Source organism: Diorhabda carinulata, chromosome 8, assembly GCF_026250575.1.
Source record: "Diorhabda carinulata isolate Delta chromosome 8, icDioCari1.1, whole genome shotgun sequence".
Taxonomy (NCBI): Eukaryota; Metazoa; Arthropoda; class Insecta; order Coleoptera; family Chrysomelidae; genus Diorhabda; species Diorhabda carinulata.
Genome location: NC_079467.1, coordinates 9,717,545 through 9,734,074, shown reverse-complemented (window position 1 = coordinate 9,734,074; position 16,530 = coordinate 9,717,545). Strand labels below are relative to the sequence as shown.

At 31.3% G+C, this 16,530-nt stretch overlaps 1 protein-coding gene across 1 annotated transcript in view; it reads right to left on the bottom strand.

The window, feature by feature from the left end:
• The window catches only part of LOC130897272 (protein prickle-like), a 629,019-nt gene extending 616,634 nt beyond the window's left edge, over window positions 1-12,385 (bottom strand). Inside the window, exon 1 of the mRNA XM_057806039.1 lies at window positions 12,031-12,385. The gene's annotated coding sequence lies outside the window, so the exon portion shown is untranslated. The remainder of the gene's footprint in view (window positions 1-12,030) is intronic.
• Window positions 12,386-16,530: the final 4,145 nt, after the last annotated feature.

Sequence of the window (16,530 nt, the reverse complement as noted above, 5' to 3'; positions counted from 1 at the left end):
CATTCATGGATTATCCATTCTGTAACAGATTATTCTATTCAAAAAAATAGAACATTTTTTAGGACTATTTAATGAAAACGAAGCTACATAAAATTCACGGAAACATCGCATGAATTATATATAGATGACAATTTTTGAGAGAAAATTATCAGCAGCAATCGTCATATCCTAATTCTCTCATAACAATTAAAACAATATTTGCCTGCCCATAAAATATTTAAAGAGTTTCAACAATCGACTCTAATGAAATAAGCCATTTTCTTGATTATTCCCCTGTTTTTCCATTTATTCATTCGGAATCTATTGACTGTTATTTAGCATTCCTCATTCTCTAACACAATTGACTTTTCCAAATTAAATTTGTGAGCTCTTTCTTGTCCAACTTATGCACATCTCGTCACCCTTTTTTAATCTCTTTCAGTTATTTTACATTTATTGACATTATTCATTCACACTATTCACCAATTTTCATATAGTTTTTTGTTAAAGTTAAATTCATTGCTCTGCATGCTTGATATCTTCAAATGTATATAATGATTGTATGGAAAAATTGTACATTTATAAAATATGGAGAGAAAGAATACATTGGAATAAGTACCCCAAAATGTAATTTTTTCAGCTAGCAGAATTCGAGATATTACGTTTAAAATGCAAGGGCCATTTCTGGTTTCTATAACTTTCAGATATTATAACCTTTTTTCTTAATTGCAAACCATCTATTTAATTGTAAGGATTGGGCTGGGACAACAATTTGGAAGGACAATTTTTTTGGTAAATGTTTCATTTAGCAACAAATTCACCCACAATTTGATATTCGTTATATTTGGCTCCAACTGTTAACTTTTTAGACTTTCTTGACACGTTACATCATCGGAAAATTGGAGTTTTCTTCGATGTTTGATAGTTATCGTTTGCATTCAATAACTTATTTGATGTAATAATAAAAATTACTATTTTACTACTTTATTTGAAAATTAATGTTACTAATATCGCATTGGTCTAAAATTTTGATAAATTACAAAAAAATAGAAAATAGTTATTTATTTCTCTCTATTATTGTACTTTGGGATGGGATTAAACTTTGCTTTATCTCTAATAACATAACAATTGTAGTTTCAATCATTTTGTTACATAGAAACGTGATTCACTTTTAGTCTTGACAATAAATTATCATCCCAATCCCATGCGAAGGATGGATTAAATAGGTATTAACTAAAATCCTTGTGTAGAGGGTTTTGAAACAATCACAATATCATACTTTGAATTTCAATAAGTCCAAGTTCTGCGGCCTAATGATTTTGATCAGAGTATAGAACTGATGTGTAACAGACATTATGGCTTATGGCAATAACAAATACTGAATGAAAAATTCAACGATATAGTGAATAAATATAACATCCAGTGGCCGAAGGAAAATCTACCCGTGTTTGAAAACACGTTTTCATAAACGTTGTGGCGTCAATGTGTTTTGTTGCTTATTTAATGATCATTTGATTGTGTTGCATTTCTATGGAGGTAAAATGAATGAAGAGAGCTTTCTTGGCGATAGGTTACTGGAAATTTTGGAAGATGCTCTTGTATACAGAGTTATGGCAAATAGGATGGTTTTTCTCGTCATAATGCAAATATTGTTACGAAATACCTAAATCAATTATTTCCTATTCCTAATAGATGGAACTATTCAAGAAGAGTCATTTTACTTCATCTTTTACGAGGGTTGCTACTTAAGTCTTGTGGTAGTCAAATTAAAACAAATATTTATAATTGGATATGGCTTTATTGTTTTTAAAAATTTTTCTCGAATAAGATCAATACACTTTTACATGCGTTTTAACCAATTGTCGAAGCGTTTTTACCATTCCTATTGAGGTACCACCAAAACATGTGATTTGAGAGCATCAACCGCTTTTTCATTTGTAAATGTTGACCTCATAGTTTACTTTTTATCTGAAGGAATAAGAAGAAATCCTTAGGTGCCAAACAAGGACTGTAGGGCAGATAACCCATTATTTCGAAGTTTTGACTGTTTAAGATTGTTTTTGTTTGAATTGTTGTGTGAGAGTTCCCATTATCGTGGTGGAGAATAATTCGTCTTATGCGATTGTTTTCCCTGATTTCGAACATTACGATTTCGAAAACTTCTTGCAAACAAATGCTGGTGTATCATTCAGAATTAACCGTTCTACGTTGCTCTAATGGAACGGTCGTGACATGCCCAGTTATTCGAAAAAGTCGATTTTTGGGGCCTAATATGTGTAGATCCTGTATTATAGAAGTCTTTTAAAGAACCTCGATTTTTCAGCATTTCTTTGCACCAATCGACACGAGCAATTTTTCAGCGATCTTCACGAAATTCATCCTGTAGCGAAGTGCAAGTACGAGTGAATTCGGAAAATCAGCAATTTAATTCCATTTTTTGGACCAAGATGATTGTTTGATTGTTTCAAGTATATGTAAACAACTCAAATAGCACTTGTACGACAACACGTTTTGAGTACGTTCACCATTAAAAGTGACAAACTTTATAATGACAATGTCAGATTTAACCTACTCACATCAGTGTTGCCATATCTCAAAATTAAGTAGCAATCTTCGTATAAAAGTAGTTATTTAATAAAATCTATCCGTAAAGCAAACAATTCAAAATAACAAATAAAATAAAAGAAATTTTTATGCACTTCAATAAAATATTTGTGTTGCAATGAACTCTACTGCAAATTACAATAAAATTGTTGATTTTATCTGTGGTATGATTAATAATTAAATAATATCCCGAAAGTTTCGTTTACAGTCTCCAAACTGGTTTATAAATAGAAGAGCGTCAGCATTTAAATTTCTGTAAAATATTTTCTAATGTTAAGATAAATCAACAAAAAAAATGAACAATAGGTTATTGTTGTTACAGACCGCAGGCTAGTAATACAGTTATGAACTGTGAACGGATTTACGGAAATAAGTTTAGGAGATACACACAGAAAATAATTTTGATACTTGATGTACCTACTAGTGAATGGTATGTTTGAAATTAATTTATAAAATTACGTAATAGTCAAATATATAGAGGGTTAATAATTATAAATTACCCAATGAAAATTGTTAACACTCTATTAAAAATAGTGGCATAAGTTTTGAAACAGTATTTTTACGTGACTGAAAATCTATGACTTACATACATAAACATATATGTATTTAAGAATTTCGAGAAAAATAGTGGCCAAATATAATAAGCCACCCCACAACGATCATCATAAAACTCTATACATAGACCATTGATATTACGACAAATCATATTTATTTTATGCGAAAAAATTTACTTCCAGAGATACCGGAAGTGGCCATTATCTCAGGGAGGCTAACAGATATCCAACCATGGATAACTGTTCGATAGACCTCCTCAAGATCTATTTGTGTAAGAAAAGTCATGTTGATTGACGCTTGCGCAGAAGGGTTTCTGTGGAAAAAGTTTGTAAATGCATAATTTTCACGAAAAATCAATAGATAAAATGAAAATTTAGTAATTTTTGTAAGGTCAGGTTTTGTAACAAAAATGATGCATTTGTATATTTTTCCACAGAAACTCTTCTGCGCGTGCGTCAATCATCATGACTTTTCACACACAGATAGTTCTTGATGAGATCTATCGAACAGTTATCCATGGTTCGATATCTGTTAGCCTTCCTGAGATAATGACCACTTTCGGTATCTTCGGAAGTAAATGTTTCCGCATAAAATAGATATGATAAATCGATTTCTCCTATCATCTATACTCTATGTATTGAGTTTTATTATGATCGTCGGAGTGGCTTATCATACTCTTACCGAAATAGTTTAATGAGTTACAAAATTTTTATGTACCAATCCAACTCACAGAATAAATACAATATGTTAGATGAAGTTGATAGTGTGCGTTCCCTAAGATATTTTACCATTGTCTAGGTAGAAGTACCTACCGCTTTTTTTATTTCTTAATATGGAGAATAACATTTTATGTAAATCCATTCTTTTCATCCCCTATTCTTTAAAGTCTCTAAACTTTACATAGTGTAGACTTCCAGAGAACATATGCTACAGGTTTTTCTCAGTCTAGTAAAAATTGTATTGCTTTCTTTTACCAAACAAATAATTTTTCAAACTCCCTTTTCACAGAAAAACGTTTAAAATTTTGAATTTGGAAATATGATGTTTTTACTTACGCTAATTTTGTTTAAGAGCTATAATATGTTCATATACCCAAATAGATTGATCGTTATTCACCATACAACAACAAAATTGTGGGAATCTGCTGTACATACAACAGAATTTCTGAGTCACAGGCTTCAAGTTAAGTCAAACATTATGGCGTACGTGATGTTTCTCTCATATTAAATTGAATTGAGTACAAACCTCAAAGCAATAGGGGGTGTGTTCTCTACTATCAGCAAAATAACTATGTATGACTCTATAAACAGAAATTCCACAATGTACCAGTACCAGTATTGAGACAGATTTTAGATGCCGATCACCAATAATATTTCCTCAATTACAACATATGCACCAAACGTTTCAACTGTATTAGACACAAGATCAGATAAGTCATATTCTTCCTCAGAAAAAACCAGAATGTCTCTCCTAAATGATAGTTGAAGCTGTAGTACCAGTATTCTAAAATTGAGAGAAAGATAAATTGAAGTATTGTAAAAACAGAAAAATAAAGTTTTGTTAAGTGAAGAGCTTTAAGTACAAAGGCACCATAGTAAATAAATATATTAAGTACCAAAACCAAGTTAAAAATCTACAACAGCCATTAAGGCCGCTTGACATAATGCAATACAACGTGCAATAAATTCCATGCAAGTCTTTGAAAACACTAAAAGTATACAAATTCCTAACCTCAAATGTTATCTAATATTTTGTACCTAGTTTAACAATGAAAATTACAAAGTTAAGTTATACGATAGTCAGCTGATCTGTTAAGCCAGAAATAACTAGATTGCAACTTGCACGCAATAAAAATGGCACAAAAAAGATAATGTCAAGATCTTGCTAAACAATCAGATGAACTTCATCTGCGCATGATTTATATCAAGAAATATTGCGTCTCGCATTGCATTACACGTGGTATTGCATCATGTCAAGCGTCCTTACACCTGTTATCATATATGCAAACTATGTGTCTTACGAAGATAGAGAGAGAAAGAAAACTTTACACTTTAAGAAAGGAAAATAAGGGGCAAAGGAAATAGATAAAAATGATAATGGAAGGTTAGTGGATAAGGAACTTGGATAAGGATAATGACATAGTTGAATTGATAAAATCCCAGAGGCTGCAAATGATATCGACACGTAGAGAGACGGTAATCGGACTTCGTAAAGAAAAAGTGAAAAATTGGAGAGCCATTGAAAACTACGTTAGATGAGACATTGGAAAATTAAGCACTTAAAACGTTAGACATAAGATCAACAATAGGATAGAATAGACCAGATTACAGAAGTAGCTAAAATACATAAGAATTTAAAAAAGGTAAAGAAAAAAACATAAGAAGCCATACGCAGTGATTCACCGCAATAAAAAAAAAGTTATATATATATATATATATATATATATATATATATATATATATATATATATATATATATATATATATATATGGGCATGTGAACTATGTGTTTAAAGTAAAAATAAATATCAAATATTTTTTATGATTTGTATTACATCTTCAATTAAAACATGGTAATTAGTTACATACGTAAATTGATATCCTACTATTTCTTTCTCAGCATGTAGTAGGTTAATGTCCTAATTAATATAGAAAATATGCAGAGGAAGATATGCCAAAGATATGGTTAGATGTATTCTCGAATTATCATGAGTAAACGGAATGCAAATTGATCTTAAACTACCATGGGAGCTCAGAATAAATACTAGATACAGATGTCTCAGTAAGACGAAGAAAAAAAAATTATGAGAAAGATGCAAAAGGAACTGATTTAAAGGAACGGCGTAGGATAGCGCACACGCACGTTTACCGATTTAAAGTAGTTGTGGAATTCAATTTCAAGTCCAGATAGTGGAGCTACTATATTGAATGCTTGTTGGGATTATTAGTGACTTTTAATATTATTCTTGTTTGATTTCTGTGTCATTTTGTACCTATTATAAAATGGGTAGTTTATTGTATTCACAGACATTGTAAAAACACTTTACTCAAAGGGCACTGAAGTGAAATTATGGAAGTATCATAGGTTTTTGCGCCTTATTTGGGCTTCTATGTAGGCCTGCTATAGGTAAATAATGAGTGTGGAGTAATTCTTGTTTTATATAGCATAATTATTTTAAATTCTCCCAATGGCTTACCAAAATTATAGATGTGAATGATTTAAAATAACTATATACACCTAGGTATGAATAAAAAAAAAATTTCTGAAATTCTATATTGCATCATAAAAATGTGTTTATCAGGTGTAGCATTTTTATTTTTCATTTAATTTCTATTATATCTTATATTACAATGAAGCTTAATTTTTTTCTTTATTCACGGGGGTGTAAAATGGACCATTTGAAAAATGGGATGTTTGTTAATCTTCGTGAGGGGTCTCGATTACTTGGGCTCAACTCGAGCCTTATTAATTGGAAGAACTACAACCAGCAGTACTAATTTGTGAGTTACATACTTAGCTGAAAAGCAAAATTACTAAGTACAAAATAGGGATAATAAGAAAGTATTCGGTCATAAAAATCATTTATTTTCCCAGAGATGCAAAGTTCAATAAGAGTAATGGTAATTTTCTACTTGAATGCTCATGGTTTCAGTTTTGTGAGGATTCCCATTCAAGAAGTATCCCAGACAGAATTTGTTGCGAAATTTGACAGTTCAGTGAGAAAAGAATCGAAATCTTTAGACGTCTGTAAAGTCGGCAGAATCTCTCGTTTTATAGATCAATATTTAGTACTAATTTAGTACTGGAAACAGATATTTGGTACATTAAAAATGAGAACACTGCTAACTTTCAATTTTCATAGCAGTGTACAGCTCGTACCGCGCTAATATACACTTTTTTTACAGTGGATACTAGTGGAATTGAAAGACATTACTTTTTAGTGCTGCCAGACACAGATTGTGCAAGCCATAGGCAGATCACATAGCTAAATGTTCTCAATTTGACAGGATCACTTCATTAGAAAGCTTTCTGTGAGTTTTGCGCCACATTTGTGTATCCACATCACATCACAGACCAAACAGTCCAAGCAGTTAGTTTATCGAAGGCCAAGGTTGGTTTAACAGCTAATAAATTGATTGAGACCATTTTTGAAACTCAAGTTGTATGATCCAACAACAATCTCCTTTAATAATAGCAAAAAAAATCATTGCGATTAATATAACAATGTATCAAGACGATTTAATAAGGTCGGTTTTAAAACTGTATGAGAAATTTGGGTCTACTGCCGTGATTCCGAATTGAAAAGAGAGATTAAGGAGTGGTGCGAGCCCTGTACATTAAATCTGAATCAGCAAGAAGGTTAGGTTGACATTAGTTTTTCGGCATGCAAACGGAATTTTGCTTGTGGATTATCTCTACACTGGTAGAACAGTGAAGGTAGAGTATCTTTCTGATAAAAAATCATTGTGAGAACGAGTGAACTCAAGTACGAACTCTTTAAACAGCCACCCACCATATTAACTTTTGGCTGTTCACAAATTTCTAAAAAGTCATGCGTGAAAAACGAAGAGATAATGTATGTGATATATGTGTATTTCTACAAACTACCAGATTCCCATTGAGTGATGCAATTAATAAATTAAGACATTACTGGAACAAGTGTTTCAAGTTCCAGAGAGACTGTAATGAAAAATGAAATTTCTTGGAATAAAAAAATAATAAAACTATTATTTTTTTAATCGAAGTCTCTTTGAAAATTGAGTAAACATTGTGTTTCTTATTTATTTCACTTTGTTCATTCTCAGGTTGCTTTTATATACTTTCTGAGGTCGATTGCCAACTGGTCCCCAATATATTGGGAATACTTCCTTTTCTTGCTGAATTTCAACTGAGAGCTAAGCGTGCGAACCTGTTTGTTTTTTCGTTTTATTTGTGGGTGCCATTTTTCTTTTTCTTTGCTTATACCATTTTACGATGTCAATTAGTCTACATAGTCGAACCCCTTTACATAGATCATTTTAGTTGTTATACAGATTTCATTTGACGCACACGTACCACATTATCTCTTAATAGAAATGTGTGAAAAGAATTTTAGTTAGAAGTCTGACAATTTGTGATATCTTCCTTCAGCTTTTTATCCCTACAGATATAAGGAAACTACAGGTCAACGACTAGTTCAAACTAATAGCTAGGAGGCTATATTTTCCAGAATACTGTCGACGTCGGATTTATCGGATCATTTTTCCTTATTTCCATTATATATTATTAGTGAAGAATGTGATGAAAATCTATTTGGTGATCCAAGAATATTCCAGCCTGTTAGATGTTCTCACTTCAACTATCTGTTCACTTCAAATGGCAGGTCCATCTCCACTACCTTTTCAACTATTCGGCGAGTTTCTTATTGAGAAATTGAACAAAAAAACTCAAGGAATAATACGAAATGTTTAACAAGCCCGAAGGACGTTTGAATATTAAGAAATATATATTTTACGTATATCTGATGTATATTAATTCAAATAATCCAATAGCTGGTGATCACAAGAAAATCTCATATCCACAGAGCCTGAGTTGAGTTTTTCACTAACTTATAAGAAAAAGTGGAATATTGACAGCAGAACACTAAAAATAATGTCAAGCGCTCGCAGATAATTAACAACGATAACAAGTGAAGGAAGGAATTACAAATGGTGAGGAATTAATTTGTCCATTTTGGACTGAAACCAATGAAAATGAAATAAAACGGAGGTAATAACAAAATGATGAAGCAAAATAATTAACGGTGGTGGTAAACAATATTTCTTTGACAGGATCAGAAAAATTTTATAGAGGCAATATAGGAAAAAACTCTATCAGGCCACGAAAAGCATAGAATTTAGGTTAGCGAATCGTAATAATATATACGGTATTCTATATTAATTTGATCCAAAAATGATTCAAGAAAAAGTATAACAACAGAACAACTTCAACTTGTGAAACAATCAAATGGAGATACAACAGACAAAACGACATGAAAGTAAAGTTGTGAAAACAATATACGGCGGAGTCAACACATAAAACAATAAGAGGAAGAACCAATAGAAAACTGAAAAATATGTGTTAAACAGTGGCCGGAATATAACATGCTTTGTAAAAGAGCAACAGCTGGAATACCTGGAAGGTTTAAAGAAAGAGGTAGTACTTAAAATCATGCTATATAAAAACCTGATTGCGAAAAAAAAACGTGTAGGTAGATCAATAGACTTGATCATACTCGTAGCAGTTACTAAATGGAAAGAGACAACGAGAAATAGTGGAGAATTGGGAATAATTGTAGAAAGAGTTTTGGAAAGAATTATATATATATTATATACAGTGCTTTTCAGATAAAAGTATCCACCTTTAATAACTTTTGTAATACTGGTATTTAGAAAAAATCCAAAAGCACGTCAATTTATGTTGGAAGGGGCAAGCATTATGGCTTATTTAAACTTACTGGAAAAGCCACCCCCTCACCCCTAGCAGCATCCCCTTTATTTTTTTAAATTACTTTTCATATTTTTTATGTAAAATTTGGATACTCCTCTTTGAGCTGATTTCAAAAATGTATAATACTTGTAGGTTAAAGTGGTTAGTTTATGAGATAAACAATTTTTCTTTTAAGAGCACAAATTTTACTTATTATTTACTTTCACCTTATTTGCCTGTACTAAAATGGGTTGTACAACAGTTCAAACTCTTTAATCTTTTTAACTGTGCTATTTATTATGAAGTTACAATAAGTGTTCAAAATGAGTACCATTCACTTCCATACAATGGTATAATCTATTTTGAAATGCCTCTCTGACATTGCTTAATACGGCTGGATTTAATTGTCGACATTCATTTTCTATCCTCTCTCGTAAATCATCCAGAGATTCTGGTTGGGTAGCATAAACTTTTGTTTTTAAATACCCCCATAAAAAGAAGTCTAGGGGTGTTAAATCCGGTGACCTAGGTGGCCACTCCATCATCTGCCCCCTTCTACCTATCCAACGAGCGGGGAATGTTTCGTTTAAAAATTGTTGGACAGGCATAGCATAGTGTGGGGGAGCTCCGTCTTGTTGAAATACCAGTAAATCTTCGGAAAGGTTATCATCATTTTCTATTATTGTTGTAATACGTGGGTCAACTCCTTCCCTGAGTAACTCAAGATATGATTCACCATTTAAATTTCCGTTGATGAAGAAAGGTCCGACAATGTGGTCACCTAGGATACCACACCAAACGTTTAACTTTTGGGGATGTTGTGTATGGAATTAACGCATAATATGTGGATCACTTTCAGCCCAATATCTACAATTATGCCTACTTACTAAGCCATTTAATGAGCATGAGCATTCACCAGAAAAGCAAATATTGTTTAACAATTGTGGATTGTTATTGATAATTTGCGTCATTGATTCGCAAAACTCTAGACGACGATCAAAATCATCTTCATTCAACTCGTGCACCAACTTAACTTTGTATGGGTGATACTTGAATTTATGTAGAACTCGGAAAACTGTAGAAGATGAAACACCGATCAAATTACACTATCAATAGTGACTACAAATTCTAGTTGACAATGTCAAACTTTAATAAAAAGTAGAGTTTTTTGTTGTTTGGATTTTTTAAGTAGAATAAATAGCACAGTTAAAAAGATTAAAGAGTTTGAACTGTTGTACAACCCATTTTAGTACAGGCAAATAAGGTGAAAGTAAATAATAAGTAAAATTTGTGCTTTTAAAAGAAAAATTGTTTATCTCATAAACTAACCACTTTAACCGACAAGTATTATACATTTTTGAAATCAGCTCAAAGAGGAGTATCCAAATTTTACATAAAAAATATGAAAAGTAATTTAAAAAAATAAAGGGGATGCTGCTAGGGGTGAGGGGGTGGCTTTTCCAGTAAGTTTAAATAAGCCATAATGCTTGCCCCTTCCAACATAAATTGACGTGTTTTTGGATTTTTTCTAAATACCAGTATTACAAAAGTTATTAAAGGTGGATACTTTTATCTGAAAAGCACTGTATATATATATATATATATATATATATATATATATATATATATATATATATATATATATTGTAACATAAATAATTGTTTTAAACTAATCTGAATCAAGTAGACACACTGTATTTAGATGACAGGCTCATAACAAAATTTAAGATATTTTCCTTGACATGATATATGTCATTACGACAGGAAAGAAATAGCTTGTTAGTTATTGTGATAAAAGGTGTGCTACATTATTAATTCCCAAATGTGACATTGATATTTAAATTTATCGGACATACTGTATGAATGTATAATAGCCTTTAGATAAATATGAATTACGGGGAGTCACGTTTTTATAACAATACATTGTACTGTTCTGTCCGTATGAGTTGAACTAAACAAAATTATCAAATGAACAATTATCTTCTAAAACTATATTCCCCCAACAAAAACATGCATGTCTTTGTTTGGGAGATAAGAATTCCGAGTATCTTCCAAATACGTTAATAAACTTTACACAAATATTTGTATTTTGTGTTAAAGTGAATCATTGTATCCATAGAATTATTGGAATAGCAGATAAAGTCTCATTTCAAATATCGCAAGCTGAAATAAATAAATTTTTCATAGTTCTTTATGTTAGGAGGTAATTAGCCCTCTTGGTATTAGTAAGTGAGATTGATGAATTGAGTATATTGGTTCAATTAAACAAAATAGCTACGATTAAATAATTGGGGTACTGAGAGTAACAGATTCTTTGTTAATTAATTTATCGAGGGAACCTCTATGCTTGATGTGAATATTCTTAATTTAACTTTTTTCAATAAATGTTGAAATGTACTTTATTGAATTCGTACTAACCGCCAGAATTCAAAATGTCTGGTTTACCTTATAAAACTTGTATTTCAATTTAATCCAAACAGGTTTCAGGTCCCAGTGAACTGACAGCTATATAATCGACATCCATCACAAGTAAACAAAAAACTGTCTTCCTTTCACATTTCAACGACACAAAACCAACAAAAAACCTATAGCACAAAATCACAATAAAAACTAAAACAAAAATCCGCAGTGTCACTCAACATTAAGCAAACAATACTAAAATAAATGAAATAAGGTAGCGTCTTCGCGATCTCACAGAAGCAGGGAACGTCAAAATTCTGTCTCGCGTTGCTCTTTCACGAAGAGGCAAGAGAAACTGAGTCGGTTTTCGAACAAACAGGTGAAGTTCACGGCGCGTCGACGGCCGGCAATTCCAAAGCCTTGCTCCGATCACCACGTGGATTCGAAATAAATACGCAAACTCACAGAAATTCTTTAGGATGCATCACTGAATTTCACTACGTTCTAATGAAAGTGCGCTGTTGAAGCCATCATGGAAAAATAATCAAGTGAGCCCTTACAAATAAAAGAAAACTAATAGCTTCAGCTAATATTCAAGTATAATTTAATAATAGATTTATTTATTCCTCGCAGCAAGAACAGTTTATGAGACGAGACGATAAAATAATAGGAGAAATTTATTTGAGAAGTAGAAGTACTATTGGTCATCGGAGAATAGTTTAAATTATGTCCGCATGCTTTTAGCTTTTTGAGCTTTTTTAATTCTTGATTTCTATCACTTCCTTAGTGTGTCTGCAGTACACAATAATACTTCAAGTATATATTAATTATACATTTTTCGATTTTTTGTTTGTTTTTTTTTGGTTATCTAATTATCTGTTTCAAATGAATTTTTGTCCGATTTCTTCCAGAGGATATGTCTCTTATTCCAATCTGGTAGATTTTACCAAATCGATTACATACGTTCTCCATATTTTTAACGCTCAAATCAGCATATATATTTTACAATCATATCCTGATGAATAGATAACTTTCTACATGATTATAATAATTATCTTGTGCATTTCATTGGATCAAAAATTCATCAAAATGAGCAACTTTATTATATTATTTGCAGATATTTATTAACAACTAATAATTTTAAAACCATCTAAATATGTAATTGTCATAACAGAAAGGTAGTCAGGGCATTTTTTTGAAAATTTCATATGACTAACAAGCTTTCGATCAGTAGACCACTTTCTTTAGAAATTTGGAATTAGGTTGAAACCATTATATTTCGGGGGTGAAAACTACTAAAGAAAAAATTATTATTCTATTGTTACGAACTCGTCCCCGACATGAAGCCGGCCCTGTCCGGTTATAATGAATTCTAAAATTAGTTGAAGTCACGGCAAGTCTGATATACTTTTTTAATCCACGGAATTTGTTTGAGGTTTGTTTTTTATATATGTTTTCATCATAATAGGCGGTTCGTTTTCATTGTTTTTTAACTAATTTCTAGAAAAATCTTGTTATTTATTGTTTTTTTTTGTTTACCTTTTAGAATTCTAGAAATGTCGTTTCTGCTATATATATCGAGCATGTATAGCGAAGTTTAGTTAGTTTATAATAAATAGGCATAGTGAATAGAACGAAATAGAAAAGTTAATTATTATGTTTTAATTAAATGTAGTTTAAGGTGTTTAAATAAATTAAGAACATAACAGACAGTGTTTATAAATTCATCCCACGAATAGAAAGAGTGTAAATAAATAAGAGAAACATTACAATATGATTTACCATATGTTTATCATATTTAAATTTTTAAAAAGCTTCCTTGAGATTCCTTTTCTTGCAAATGCCTTAGATAAATTATGATGGGCTTTTTTACAATATTCTTGGTTATGTATCGCATCAATTCAATCCTAAAAGCCACTGGAGTCATAGATTATTAGAAAAATTACAACTAAAAATTTACCACAATGATGGGAGACCTAGTTATCTCCAACTTCTTCTCCCATAGGTAGGGATAATATTTCGTTATTCTATCATTTGCTTCCTGCTTAGACCGTCTCTAGTTCAGTTCCTTTTTTGCAGACTGTTATTTCTATATCTTATTTCCTTCTGGATCTGCTTTCCCTTTTTTGATTATTTTGATTTTCTATATTATCTTAATTGCTCTGTCTACCTTCAGTTTTTACCATTTAAACCATTGTTCGAATTTTAACATCGTACTCAATACATTCAATTCGGGCCTAATTTTGTCTTTCCTTATTTTTTGTGGTCTCTTTACCCCTTTATTTCTCTCAGTTTGTTCATTACACCTGTTGTTATTTTCTGTTTCAGTCTGTTGGTTAGCACCCAGGATTCTCAACCATAGATCAGCATTGGTAGTAGTTTTAACTCATAGATTTTAGATTGTTTATATGTGGATATTACCTCGTTTACTCTACTCGATATCTCTTTGTCGTTTAGCCAATTTTCCCTAGATACTTTAAATTGTTGACGTTCTTCTTTCCCTGGTATTTGCATAATAATTATTTTTTTTGGTTTGTTTGATAATTTCACATCTTCGTTCACTTTTTCCGTTATTTTCTTCTCCATTATCAGGGACGAACAATAGTAGGTTTAAGACATTTACTTGTCTTAGTCCTGAGTCAGAAATCTCTTGTTATCTTCCCGTTAATTCGTACCACATTATCTATTTTCTTATGTGTATTCTGAACTAGGCTTATCAATTGTTTACGAACCTTTCTATTCCCGTTTTCTTTCTCTATCAATACTATCGAAAGCTTTCTCATAATCAATTGCTGCGACGTAAATCCCATAGTCTGTGTCTGTTATTTGTCTCAAAGAAAATATCCAATCTTGGGTTTAATGTTCAAATAACTTGTATATAGTACAGAGAGTAGCTATACCCCCCTATAAGTTTTGCAGTTGTAATAACTTCCTTTTTTGTGAATGAGTGCTATTATTGTTATTCCCCATTCCTTTGTAATTGTTTGTGTATTCCAGGCTCCTAGTAATATTCTGTGTAATAATTCCATCCTCTTGTTTCCTAAGTATTTCATCATTTCCGCCTCTATTTTCTTCGTATTTGAGGTTTCCCTATTTTTCGTTTTTCTATTCTTCAGGACCTCCCTCTTTTTCATTTCTACTTATGGTTCTTCTCGTGTCATGCTTGTTCCTATTATATTGCTGTTTTCTCTTTATGATTGTTCTTCATCTCTTTCTGATTGATCTTAAGATGTGCTTCAGCATCTCCTACATCTTAGCCTCGGATTCTTTTAATAGCTTATCACTTTGTCCTTTTATTTTTTGTATGTTCCATAATCTTCACCATTTTTGTTATTGCTGAAGTATATCATCCCTTCATCTTTGTTCTCTTTAATCTTCATTTTCATTTCTTCATTCCACCAGTGTGTTTTTTCCTTTGGTTAGGTAAGTTATTTTACATGTTCCACATACCTCTTTAGGCTGTATGAAGTCGAATTTCTAGGGGCAAAAGCAAAATCTAAGGGTAAAAAGTTTAATGGTAAAAGATTTACCTGTCATGTTGTCAAATTTTTTCTGTATTTTGGGAAAATTGCTTTCATAAAAATTATCATGAATTTTTTAATTATATTAAATATTATGTATATTGTAATGCCAAAATTCATAACAATATACTCAGTTTATATGCAAATTTCAATTTCATATTAATACTTTTCCAGTAATTATTTCCAATTTGAATTAACTTATTTCTTAAGCAATCAATATTTTCTCAAATATTTCCAATAATTTCAATTCTGTATTACATACAAATTATCAACCATAGGTGTATCTCCGTAATAATTGCATTTACATTAGTAGAACGTTCAATCCTCTCCTTTTTTTATAAACTTCAATTTGGGCAGTCTTTTTTTGTTTTAAGCTGTGAATTTTCCGAATAATTTGGTAAAACTGTCCATAGCCGATTTACATATTCCGAATTTGTTTCAAGGAAAACATTTATATATTCTGAATCCGTTATCGGGAATATATACTATTCAGTGAAAGTTTAAACCTAAATATTCTTCATTCTAGTATTCAGGTCTATTGCTTAGCAACGAAGATTTCCGGAACAAAAATGATCGAGCGAAGTCTTGCTGGCCTTGGACATCAAATCAACAGTTTGATTCGTGGAGAGAAAGTCTGCTCTCTCCAAATATAGGAAAAGTCAGCGCTACTGTACTTTCCACCCTGGGCTTACTACTCACTAAATATAAAAATGAAAGACCTTCTATTAAATTCAAATTCAAAGAAACTATTCAAAGAAAAAAATAAATAGACTAAGTGTGTTTGATTGATATAAATTGAAGTAGTTCTGTCCTAAATACATTGGTATTACTTCTCCTTTGTAATCGTCTTCTAACTAGTAAAATGGCAATTAAGGAATTTTTGAACCGTTGGTGATATTAATATATCTATTAATTTATTAAAATCAGAGCGATTGAATTTAGGTTTCCAAGTAAATTTGTTCATGACTTAATACTATATTGCTTGTTTTTTTGTCATTTACCTAACATTTTCTTATACTGAACA